We start from the raw sequence: 12633 nt of genomic DNA on the forward strand, positions 1-12633 counted from the left end.
TGGGGAGGCTAGTGAAAGGAGAAGAGGATGGACAAGATTGTGAGATAAACGATGATATGACAGAAGCAGTTTTGAGTAAGGATGACAAAAAGTATGAACTGAATGTGATGGAAGATGGTTACATAGATTGTAAATTATCAACATGTATTCCCAGGAAAGACTCGGTCTCGAAGAAAATAAGTGCTACCATTTCTCTAGATATTCCTGAGATTAGACATCATATATTGGGCTTTTTAAAAACATGTTATTGGCATGTTAAATTGTATAACTCCCTTTTAATAGGTACATGTGCATGTCTTCATTTGACTTTGAGAATCATAAGCATGATGTGGTATTTTGCATTGCTTTTAGGCTTTAGCACATTTACATTTTAGAAACATGTTTTATTGTATAATCAAGTATCAGGTCTAGAAAATGCTAGATCACTAACACTAAGGAAATAATTTTTTCCTCTAATTTATAGTCAGATTTCAAGAGAGTATGCATTCATGTTTTCAATATTGGTAATATTATTTTCTTATACCTATGTGATATTGCAAAAAATATATCTGATTTAATTTCTGAAGCTTTTCCATAGATTGAAATATAATGGATTCCTAGATTTCCATTCAATGAGATATGAATTGGTCAAATACAATAAATTTGTGGATACATGTATTATTAATTGAAGATTTGAAGTTATGATTGTGGATAAGGTGGTATTTTTTTATTGTTTTGTTAGAAAGTGTTTTTAAAGCTTATACATGGCTTATTCTTTGCATACCAGAACACAAGGGCCTTTAAAGAGGTTGCAATTATTCGTCATCCACATGTAGGGGAATATGCCTTTGGTTTTATTACATCATCACTTGTCCTTCAGGTTGTTTCTTATGCTTTAGATATCCTTGAAGTTGAGTTAATATTGAAGCATTCCACATGAATGTTGAAATTGAGTGGCAGATGGAAATGTTTCTTGCATATCTGCAAATTGATATCTAGTTGTAGATTATCATTATTGTCATAAATAAAAATCCATGTTTATTGGTAAACATGCAATGTCTTTTGACATGCTATATTTTAAATAAATATTATTTCAATTTGTATGGAAGGTAGTTCTTACTTTTCTCCCATTGTCATATGCAGGTTGAGAGTGGAGATGAAGAACTCTGTGGTGTCTATGTTCCCATGAATCATCTATATATTGGTGACATTTTCCTTTTTAACTCTAAATATATGATTCGACCAAATTATATGTTCGTGAAAACATAAGTTGGTAGTCATGCATTTTTCTTTCATTACTGTTATTATTTATGTTGTATATTTTTCCATGATAAATTTCATTTTTTTTTGGGATTTTGTTTCATATATCTAGGGATGTTACTTTACCCTCTTCTTTTCACTTTCTAAAATATGTTCTTGCCATTCTATTTTATGCTATAGTTTTCAATAAAATTAGCTATCCATCCTTACTTCCTTGGAGGCGTGTGTTGTGACTTCATATCCCAACTTCATTGGAGACCTACATTGTGGCTTCATATATTGTACATTTGTAGTAGTGGAAAGTAATCATAGGAGGAAGGAGAAGGTTATTAATGTGGAATGGACTCCCAACATAGGGATACTTCATTGTAGTAGTAAGACCTGCAATTCTTATGAGAATCACATAGATAACAACCAAAAACCAAAGAGGGCCCACAAGGCATGACACCAAAACCACTTAGTGATGTTAATGGCAGAGTGAAGGAGGATGCTATAACATTGGGGACCTGCACTCCAAAGGAATGGAATCCTAACATGGGAATGTGCCACTTTGGTAATGAGACTTGAAACTATTACAAACCCCATATATATATCCATTATTATTGTTCTAAGGCTTCTGCGATCAATATTTTTTGTAGTGTTTTCTTCCGGGATTGTCGCATCCATGATTATTTAAATCGATGTTTCGAGCCATCCACTGTGGCTCATCATTAGGATAGAAAATCTCATGGGAAATCCAAGGGATGTTTCCCCACATTTGTGGATGATATCCCTTGTAAACCTGTTGACATAGACTTGTTTGTTTAACCTAGGGGGATTTGGTTTGGAGCTTCAAAAGCAAATGAGCAACTGTTGGAATGGCCCATTTTAGGAATTTTGAGCATTTTCAAGGGAGTGGAGGCATAGTGCTTTCTCTTTCTTTGTCTTTGCAGAATCATGTGATTTCTTGTGGTTTGGATTTAGTAGGTATGTGTGTTTGGGTCATGCTCTTGATTTAGGAACACATGATACATTTTTGTGTTTTGCATGCCCCTATCCTTAGCTTTGAGAAAGAATAGTTGGGGAATTGGATGGCCTCTTCTTTGTTGACAACTTAATGCATCTTTAGGGGGGACCTGTCCATGTTTGAGTGCGAAAGGGACATGTGTGGTGGTGGGGATTTATATATAGACTTTATATATTGTACATATGTAGCAGTGGTGTCCCTTGAGGACTTTCCATTTTTCATAGAATTAAAGGAAGCACATAAATTAGATCTCATAATATTCTGAACCAACATATCATTGTCCCAAATAGTGATCTTGCAAAGGATTATCATGTAATAAGCATCTTGGGCAACACCCACACTATTTATTAAAGCAAAAAGAGTGGGGATGATTGAAGGGCGTAGGCGAGAAAGAGGACAGAATGAGCAGGATGATTGCAGAGGAAGGAAACACAAATTGAAGGGGAATGCAACATGCTGTCGAAGGGTTTCTGCAATGGGATCTATGACAGCAATGGCAGCAACCCCCTTCTGGAGGGTAGAGTGTACAGGCACATAGAGAGAACATAGGGCAGAATGAGTGGGATGAGAGAAGCCTTAATAGCTATTTAGTGTGTTAGTTACAGGTGTTTTTTGTTACTTTGGCATTCATGTTTGTGAAATAATAGCTAATATGAAGATATTGTAATTCTCTATTCAGAATAAGGGAAGATGGCCTATGCTATGGGTAGTATGACAATAGTTGCCACTTCTGTCTCCCTGGGTAACATTGGAAAGGAGAGGAAGTTGGGTGCAATATCTGACAAAAATGCTAGGCAATTGTCTTCTCTTGTTTCTTTTTCACCCATCTCCTTCAATTTCTTAAGAAGAAGGAAGACCACAAGATTACGTAGCAGAGAGTGGGTAGTCAATCCAAGAGCTATGGAAAAGGAGTTGTACTTCAACCAAGATGGGTCAGCAACAAAAAGATTACAGGTCAGAGAAAAAAGTCCATCTAGAGGAAGGTTATTCTCACATAAAAATTTACCGTGGTAGACCTTTCCTTGTCCATATACATTTTATGTTAATGTGGGGTTTGTATGTCGGTTTGGTATGACATATATTCCAACATTTTATTGTGCATCTATTGAAAATATTTTCAAATTGTCTTGCATGCAGGTGTCAACAAGCTTGCTGATCTTGTCGAGTCACCCTTGGACCAAAGGGCATAAATGTTGTTTTGGAAAGAAATTATGGTTCTCTAAAGATTGTCAATGATGGTGTGACAATAGCTAAGGACGTAAATTGTAGATGTGGGTTGTAAATTTTTTATATTCTACATTAGTTTTCCTTGCCTAAATTTCTTACTATCTTATACTTGTGAGGAAAAATTCTCATAGGTCATAGACATCATATTGTTAGATATCATTTTTGGGATTCAACTGCGTTAAGTAAGTCATTCAAACGTATGACCATTTCCATGAGAGGTAGTCGTAACTGACTAATATCTCATGATTTTTGAATAGTTCTTTTGATGATCTACCTGGTCTATGGAGTAGCCACAATAGAGTAATGAATCAAGATTTAAACAGTTGAAAACAAAGACTTGTGTGCCAGATGTTGATGAGTCAAGGTCAATTGTTATTACCAGTCTAGTTAATGCATTTCAATGCTGCACCCTACTTCTGACAGGTTGAATTAGAGGACCCAGTTGAAAATATTTTGGCCAAGTTGGTAAGATAGGATTAAGCAAAGATAAATGATTTAGATGGTGATTAAGATCGCACAGATGTACACCCACACAGGTGGCCATACATCTAGTGATTATGGCATAGGTGTAGTAGAGATACAACCACTTTAGGCCATGAAACACTATAGCACATATATAGATATGTTGGGTACAATGCTAGTAACCAGGAACACAGAGATTATCTAGCTAAGGAGAGAGAAGGAGAGCCTACAGATCGAGATAAGGGGATATAAGGAGGCTATCAGGTAAGGTAGGAAGAGGTCAGGGACGTCACAGACAGTGAGCAGTGCTAGAGTTATGAGAGTGAGGACCACCACCTCACAGATGACCCTACGAGGCATGGGATATAGATGCGGATAGGGCTTGTAGTAGATACTGAAAAATGATCCTCTTGAGGGAGAGGGCCAGAGTCAGAGCTATACTCCTCTCCTGATGTACTGTGTATACATGATGTATCCACGACACACCTATGATGTATTCCATGCAATTTTTTCACTCAACCATCATATTTTTTATGCAGCTAGCCTGGGGAATGTGGGTGAGAAGTCGTACACTGATACTATGTATATATATATATATATATATATATATATATATATATATATATATATATATATATATATATATATATATATATTGATGCAGAAATAGAACAGATCCTATACTTTATTTCCATACTACCTCAATATTGGATGCTTAGCTTGACATTGTTTCTTCACCTGATTGATTACTATCTTGGAGTCACCCAAAATCTTCAACATTTTCATTCCTATCTTCCTAGCAGTCTTAATACCCAACACCATGGCTTCATACCCAACCACATTGTTGGTACATTAAAACTCCAATCTGAAGGAAAAAAGATGATGAGTACCCATGGGAGAAACCAGGAAAAACCTATCCCAAAACCATTTTTAGAAGAAGCCAAATCAAAACTAATATTCCATATACTAGCAAGCTCAGGCCTCTCATCCTCGTTCATCAAATCCTTAGAAATTTCCACAGGCTCAACATTAAGACTCATTACATATTCACCCATCTCATCAGTTGTATACATGAGAGAATTTGTGTAATTGGTAGGGTTCCCTCTATAATCTACAGGTTTTCCCTCTAAACATAGGGACTGTGGCATATTACAAGTCAAACTCAATATTTTCCCCCAAAGGAGTAACTTAGCTACGTGACATCAACAAACCATAAGTAGGATGGAAATTTACGATCATTGATTCACTACATCCATCATTACATGCTTTCATGGCATATGTACCATCTTAACCACTAGATATTTAATCATTCCAATATAGGGAACCTTTCTATAAATAAGGAAATACTTCTTAAGTAGTCCCCCTAGTATAGTCACTCATTTCATTTTTCAATAGATTATTTGTGAGTTCAACATGCTAGATTAGTTGATCCAAAAATGTCAGCTAGAGTTTCTTGAAGACTCTAGGGTAGAATGTTGAGGAGTTACTTGTGAAACATCTAGGACATATGTTATCTGTAAGGGAGTGTACATGCTAAAACTTAAGACCTTGTAATCGACATTATTCTCCAGGTTGAAGATAGTGAATTAGTAGATGTTTCTACAGTAAGTGTTGGGAATAATTATGAAATAGGAAACATGATAGCAAAGGCTATGAGTAAAGTTGGAAGGAAAGGTGTTGTGACACTTGAAGAGGGGAAAAGTGAAAAAAAAATATGTATGTTGTTGAGGGAATGTAATTTGATCGTGGATATATTTCTCTATATTTTGTGATAGATAATGAGAAGATGTCTGTGGAGTATGAAAATTCCAAGGTAATTGATGTGAATTGAAAGTTTCTTTCCTTTTTTTGTTGTGTTGCTATTTGTTAGTGCTCCTTGTAATGAAAAGAGAATGGATAGAAATCATGTGTAACATTTTAGAATAAACTCTCATCTAAGTTGTAGAATTGTTTCACAATTACCTTCGTCTATCATATATTCATGGCACATCCTTCTGGTTCAATTTGGGTTGGTGTTGGTTTTGTACGGAATTTTAAAATTTGTGCCTTATGAACCTTCTGTTATTTCTCGAATCTGTACAATATTGGATTTAGAATACTGATCAAAAAGAAATATGACCACTACTAAGCATATGAATAGGGTTTCTAAATTTATATTTACTTGTGCTTGATTTTTAAAATTGACTGATCAGGAATTTGGAAATGAACTTGCATCTTTATATTTTCTTATAATTTGAAGCTATTATTGGTTAGCAAAATGATCACAACTGCAAGAGACTTGATCACAATATTGGAAGAGGTCATCTGTGGGGGGTATCCTATCTTGATCATTGTTGAGGACATTGAACAAGAAGCCTTAACCACTCTTGTTGTGAACAAGCTTCGTGGTGCATTGAAGGTTGGAACTTTGAAATCTCTTGGATTTGGAGAGCGGTTAAGCCAATATTTGGATGACATTGCTATATTGACTGGAGATATTTTTCAATTTTGGCTACATTCAGGACTTACATGCACTAAGAGCTTAAGTACAAAGATCGGTGCGTATATAAGTAGCCTTATATCATTTGTTTTGGAAACAATCTTTATTTGGTAATGGGTATGCTCTACAAGTTCAACTTTTCATGTTAATAGGATAAATTCTCAGTGAGTGAGAGGTTTTGAGAATAAAATCTCTCAACTATGTCTATAGTCATGGGTTTCTAATTGATCCAAGTTGAATCAACTCCCGAATTTAACCAAGATATTTTTCTTTTGTGATGTGATTAGAATTGCAATTACAATAGCATAAAGGACCATGAATGCATGTTGTAAAGAACAAGGAACATGACAATCATCAACAACATAAAATAACAAGATGTTGATAATGGAGTTCGTCCAGGAGGGACTATGTCTCCGAGCCCTGGTGTCAAGATGGTGTAGGCTGCTGCATTAAGTGCTATTAATATTAACGATGTACATAGGTGGTGACGTCGCTATCATACAAGGAAAATGCCCTCACGCAGGAGTGTCTCCAAGAGATGCTCCGCTACAGGAACTCTCATCCAAAAGGACTCCTATTAGTATGACCTAAACTCATACATGATGATAATGAGCATCCCTTCGACATGGCAATAAAAGGATCTCAACGCAAACATTCATGGCGACACATGAGTATCCCATCAACATAGAACAAAGGGATCTCAAACACAACATGACGAATCATGACAACAAGTACATCCCACAAATGATTCCGCGTCACATCAAGCAGGAATCATGAAACAAGTAAGGAAACAAGATCCCACATCAAACATCAACCGAGGATCTATGAAACACAATGCATAGCAAAAAGAAGTACATGAACACACTGCAAATACCTCACATCCTGGGACCATCTGAAGAAAAGGATGTCAAACTACTGAATCTGGTCATACCATCAATCTCGCTGCATCGAACCTCATGGAATGATTGCTCACACGTTGAACACTGACACCTGCAATCCACTTTGAAAAGTGGCTGAAAATAGAATGATCAAATGGAGAATCTGATTGCACCATCAGATTCGTGGCATCGAATAGTGTAAAATCGACTGTCAAATTTCTGAATTCTGAGAAAGTGAGAATTTGGGGCTTAAGGAATCTTTTAGATTCCCTCGAGATTCCTCAAAGACTATTTCCTCCGGGTCATCTGAAGATCTGTTGCTCAGATCAAAATTCTGACTACTCCATCAGGTTCCTTGCGGAATTCTGAGAAAAATGAGTATGAAGTTGGCTGCATTATGACTCTAGCAAATTTCAGTGTCCAAGGAATCTGGAAGATTCCCTCAAAGATTCTTGAAGATTATCCTCCGCTGGGAACCTGAAAATTTGGTACTCAAAAGGTGAATTTGACCTCGCCATGGCGTTCCCTGCAAAAATCTGAGAAAATTGGCTGTAAACTTGGTTACATTCTGATAAAAAGAATTTTTACATCCATGGAGAATTGTTGGGTCCCTATAATACTAGTGATTACCCCATTACTATTGTAGTTATACCCCTTATTTATATTGTTGTGCCCCTATTACCCCCATATTGTTATTTCTGTGCCCCTTAGAATCCCTCTATTGTTATTTTTGTGGCTTTATATTATTATTGTTAGGTCGGCTGGATTATATTGTGACTCCTTATACTCCTATATATAGAAAGGAGGTTTTGTCATTTGTATCATCCAAGAATTGTTCATTTATGTAATGTAAAGGAGGTTTCCCCCTTGAAGAGGCTGAATTCTAAGGCGTTGATCTTTCTTTTCTATCTTTTCTTGAGCTGGTTTCATAACATTTGGTATCAGAGCTTTGGATTCTAGGGTTTCGCTGCTCCAAACAGGTCATCGTGGAATTTTCACTATAACTTGTTTTCTGTGACGTTTCAGAAGTCGCAAAAAAACCCCATTTTAGAAGACATCGCGCTAAACCTTGGGTCCGAATTTCAAAGCATTTTGCACGATATTTTCGGAGATATGATCTGAGGAAGTTGGTCTTTTTGCAGACTCCTGAATTACATTCAAAACAGGTGACCTGGGGAAAATCGTCATAACTTTCTTTCTGAGCATCGGATTGAAATTTCGTAAGAAGGTACAGAAAGAGGACGGACTGTAGTTTTTTTTTATATATTTTTTAGAGTCAAAGGTTGGAACAGTGACACGTGGAACTTCATACAAGTTCGCTCTACTGAACTAGTCTATAATCAGGTCACTGCGGGAGATTGTGCATAACTCTTTCTTGGAGAATCCAATTTGGATCAGACTAGTGACATTGGAAAGAGAACATAGAAGGCTACTACAGGTCACAGTTTCAGAATTGGATGATTCGAAATTACAGAGATACATCAGATTCAATATCAGGCTTCTACAAAGAAAAAAAAAGGTGTGTAGTTTTTTTTTTTAATTTTTGCATAAGCTTGGTTTGAAGGAATTCGAAGGGCATAGTAAAGCATTATTATCGGTAATTGATGCCCCGAGGAAAGAAAATGCAAACACCTAGTAAGGAACCTGAAAGCTCTAGCATGACTCATGAAGAAGAGGAAGAAATGCTACATGATATATCAAAATTACAAGAACAAGTGCAACAAATGTTACGCTCACAAAAGCTAACAGATGCTAAGATAAATGGCGTGGAATCTAAGATAAATGGCATGGAATCTAAGATAAATGGTGTGGAATCTAAGATAAAGGGCATGGAAGCTAAGATGGATGATCTGAAGATAGATTTGAGGACAGATTTGAAGACAGACATGGTTGATTTGAAGACAGATTTGACAAATTTTCTACAAGAAATACTTACTAATGGTGAAAAGGTTGTAAAGGAAACTCATGATGTGAACAAAAGAAATGTTAATCATGATTCCATAGACTCTAATGTTGGATCGAAGACCCACCATATTCCAAAAATCGATATGAGGAAGTTTGATGGCAAGGATCCCGCCACATGGATATTACAGATGGAGCAGTTCTTCGATCTCAATAATGTGCAAAACACACAAAAGGTACGTATGGCAACTTTATATTTGGAACCAAATCAGTTTGTATGGTATCAATGGCTTTACTCTCGTAAAAAATTTATCACTTGGGCAATTTTTACGGAAGAATTGATAGCACATTATGAGGATACAAAAAGCAACACTTTTTTTAGCCAATTGATAAGTCTCAAACAAAAGGGTTCAATAATGGAGCACATTGAGGAGTTCCAAAAATTGAACATAAGGGTAAAAGATATTCCAGAGGAGCATAGGATTGATGTGTTCATAGGGTCTTTAAAGGATAATATCCAACATGATGTGCGCCTTTGGGAACCTGATTCATTAGAGAAGGCATTCAGGTTAGCAAGAAAAATGGAAAGCAAAATTATGGCAACTAGGAAGCATACCATTCACAACTATAAAGACGGAAGTGTTGTTGCCCATAGTCTTCCACAACCTACAAGGTTGACACCACAAAAATTGGAAGAAAAAAGAGCAAAAGGGCTTTGTTACAATTGTGATAGCAAATACACAAAAGGTCATAAGTGTGCTGAGAAGAAATTATTCTACATAGATTGTGAAGAGGAAGAAGAAAAGGAGCAAGAAAGGTCAAAAGAAGAGGATATATTCCAGGAACAAAGCCTAGATGAAGAAAAAATAAATCCGACCATATCTTGTAATGCATTGGCGGGAATTACCACTCCTCAAACCATCAAGATAGAAGGACAAATCAAGAAGAAAAAGGTAATAGTGTTGATTGATTCAGGAAGCACCCACAATTTTATTCATTGTAGGGTAGCAAAAGAATTGAATTGCTTCCTATATCCAGCACCAGAGTGTCAAGTGATGATTGCAAATGGAGGAACAATAAATTGTTCTGGAAAGTGCCATAATATCAAGCTATCCATGGGAGAATATGTATTGACTAGCCCAATGCTTTCCATTCCAATGGGAGGTGCTGATGTTGTACTAGGAGTCCAATGGCTACAATCCTTGGGTACAATAGCTTTTAATTTTCAAGAACTTTTCATGAAATTTTCTGTGGAAGGAAAGGAAGTTGAATTAAGGGGTATTGCAGGGAAACCAGGAAAGATAATCAGCTCTAATGGCATGACAAAGCTTCTAAAAAAGGAGCAAAGAGGTGTAATTGCACAATTATGTTCGCTAGATGTTTCCACATTGGAATCATCTATTTCTCCAGATCTCCAAAAAGTCCTGGACAATCATTCCAAGGTATTTGAGACTCCCAAAGGTCTCCCACCTATGCGTGATCATGATCATGCTATTCATCTGATTCCAGGAAGTGTTCCTCCAAACATCAGGCCGTACAGATATCCATATGTCCAAAAAAGTGAAATTGAACGTATGGTTGCAGAAATGCTAGAGGCTGGTATAATTCAACCGAGTCAAAGTTCTTTCTCAGCTCCAGTAGTATTGGTGCACAAGAAGGATGGATCATGGCGCATGTGTCCAGATTATAGGGAGCTCAACAAGCTCACTATTAAAGATAAGTTCCCCATTCCTGTCATTGATGAATTACTGGATGAATTGCATGGATCAATTTACTTCACCAAGTTGGATCTTCGTTCGGGATATCATCAAATCAGAATGAAGATTGAAGACATTCCGAAAACGGCATTTAGAACTCATGAGGGTCATTATGAATTTTTGGTCATGCCTTTTGGCCTTACCAATGCACCTTCAACATTTCAAGGTTTGATGAATTCAATTTTCAAACCATTCCTTAGAAAATTTGTGTTAGTATTTTTTGATGATATACTAATCTACAGCAAGTCTTGGAAGGATCATGTTGAACATGTTGACAAGGTGCTACAACTATTGGAGGAGAAACAATTATATGCAAAAAGATCCAAATGTTTCTTTGGAGTCCAGGAGGTGGAATATTTGGGTCATATTGTATCTCATGAAGGAGTTAAGGTAGACCCTAGCAAAATTAAAGCCATTAAGGAATGGAAAATCCCCACATCCATAAAGCATCTGCGAGGATTTCTTGGGTTGACAGGGTATTATCGCAAGTTCGTTAAGAATTATGGGAGAATAGCAGCACCTCTAACAACATTATTGAAGAAAGATTCATTTTCATGGACTCCGGAAGCAACAAAGGCCTTTAAACATCTTAAAGAGGCAATGTGCCAAGCACCGGTCTTAGCTACACCGGACTTCACAAAAACCTTTATTGTGGAATGTGATGCTTCAGGAAATGGAATTGGTGCTGTTCTAATGCAAGATGAAAGACCCATTGCTTTTGAAAGTCGTCCAATCAAGGGAAAGTTTTTAAGCAAAGCTATTTATGAGAAGGAAATGTTGGCAATACTCCATGCACTTAAGAAATGGTGACCCTACCTAATGGGAAGACACTTCAAGGTAAAAACGGATCATGATAGCCTTAAATACTTTTTAGAACAAAGATTATCCTCTGAAGAGCAACAAAAGTGGGTCACAAAGATGTTGGGTTATGACTTTGAAATCATCTACAAAAAAGGGAAGCAAAATGTGGTGGCAGATGCACTCTCAAGAAAGGATGAGGATATGGAAGCATTGTTGTGTGCCATTTCTATTATCCAACCAGATTGGATAAACGAAGCAAAGGAGGAATGGAAGAATGACGAAGAAGTGTGGGCACTTATTCGAAAGCTACAACAAGATTCCAGTACTTCTGATACATTTAGCTGGCAAAATGATTTGTTATGGTACAAAGATCGCTTATACCTCTGTAAGAATTCCCAGCTAAAACAAAAGATTCTTATGGAATTGCACACTTCTCCCTTAGGAGGGCACTCAGGATTTTTAAAAAATTACCACAGGGTTAAGAAGGAATTTTTTTGGGATGGCCTTAAATCAGATATTCAAAAGTTTGTGGCGGAATGTTTGGTTTGCCAACAAAATAAAGTTGAAACAATTAAGACACCGGGTCTATTACAACCTTTATCCATTCCAAGCCAACGTTGGGAGGAGGTTTCAATGGATTTTATCACAGGTTTACCCAAGTCTGAGGGAAAGAGTGTCATCATGGTGGTAGTTGACAGACTTACCAAGTATGCACACTTTTGTGCATTATCACATCCATTTAAAGCCAGTACAGTTTCTACTGCATTTATGGAAACAGTTCAAAAGCTACATGGAAACCCAAAGATTATTGTAAGTGACAGAGATCCCATTTTCACTGGAAATTTTTGGACAGAATTATTTTCTTGTCTTGGTACTCAGTTA

At 36.7% G+C, this 12633-nt stretch overlaps 1 pseudogene; it reads left to right on the top strand.

Annotated features, from left to right (window-relative positions):
• The first annotated feature begins 2935 nt into the window (after positions 1-2935).
• LOC149180778 (chaperonin 60 subunit beta 2, chloroplastic-like) overlaps positions 2936-12633 on the top strand; it is a 154477-nt pseudogene continuing 144779 nt past the window's right edge.

This window comes from Pinus tabuliformis, chromosome 3_2 (genome assembly GCF_031772625.1).
Source record: "Pinus tabuliformis cultivar Carrire ecotype Pingquan chromosome 3_2, CPIR1, whole genome shotgun sequence".
Lineage (NCBI taxonomy): Eukaryota > Viridiplantae > Streptophyta > Pinopsida > Pinales > Pinaceae > Pinus > Pinus tabuliformis.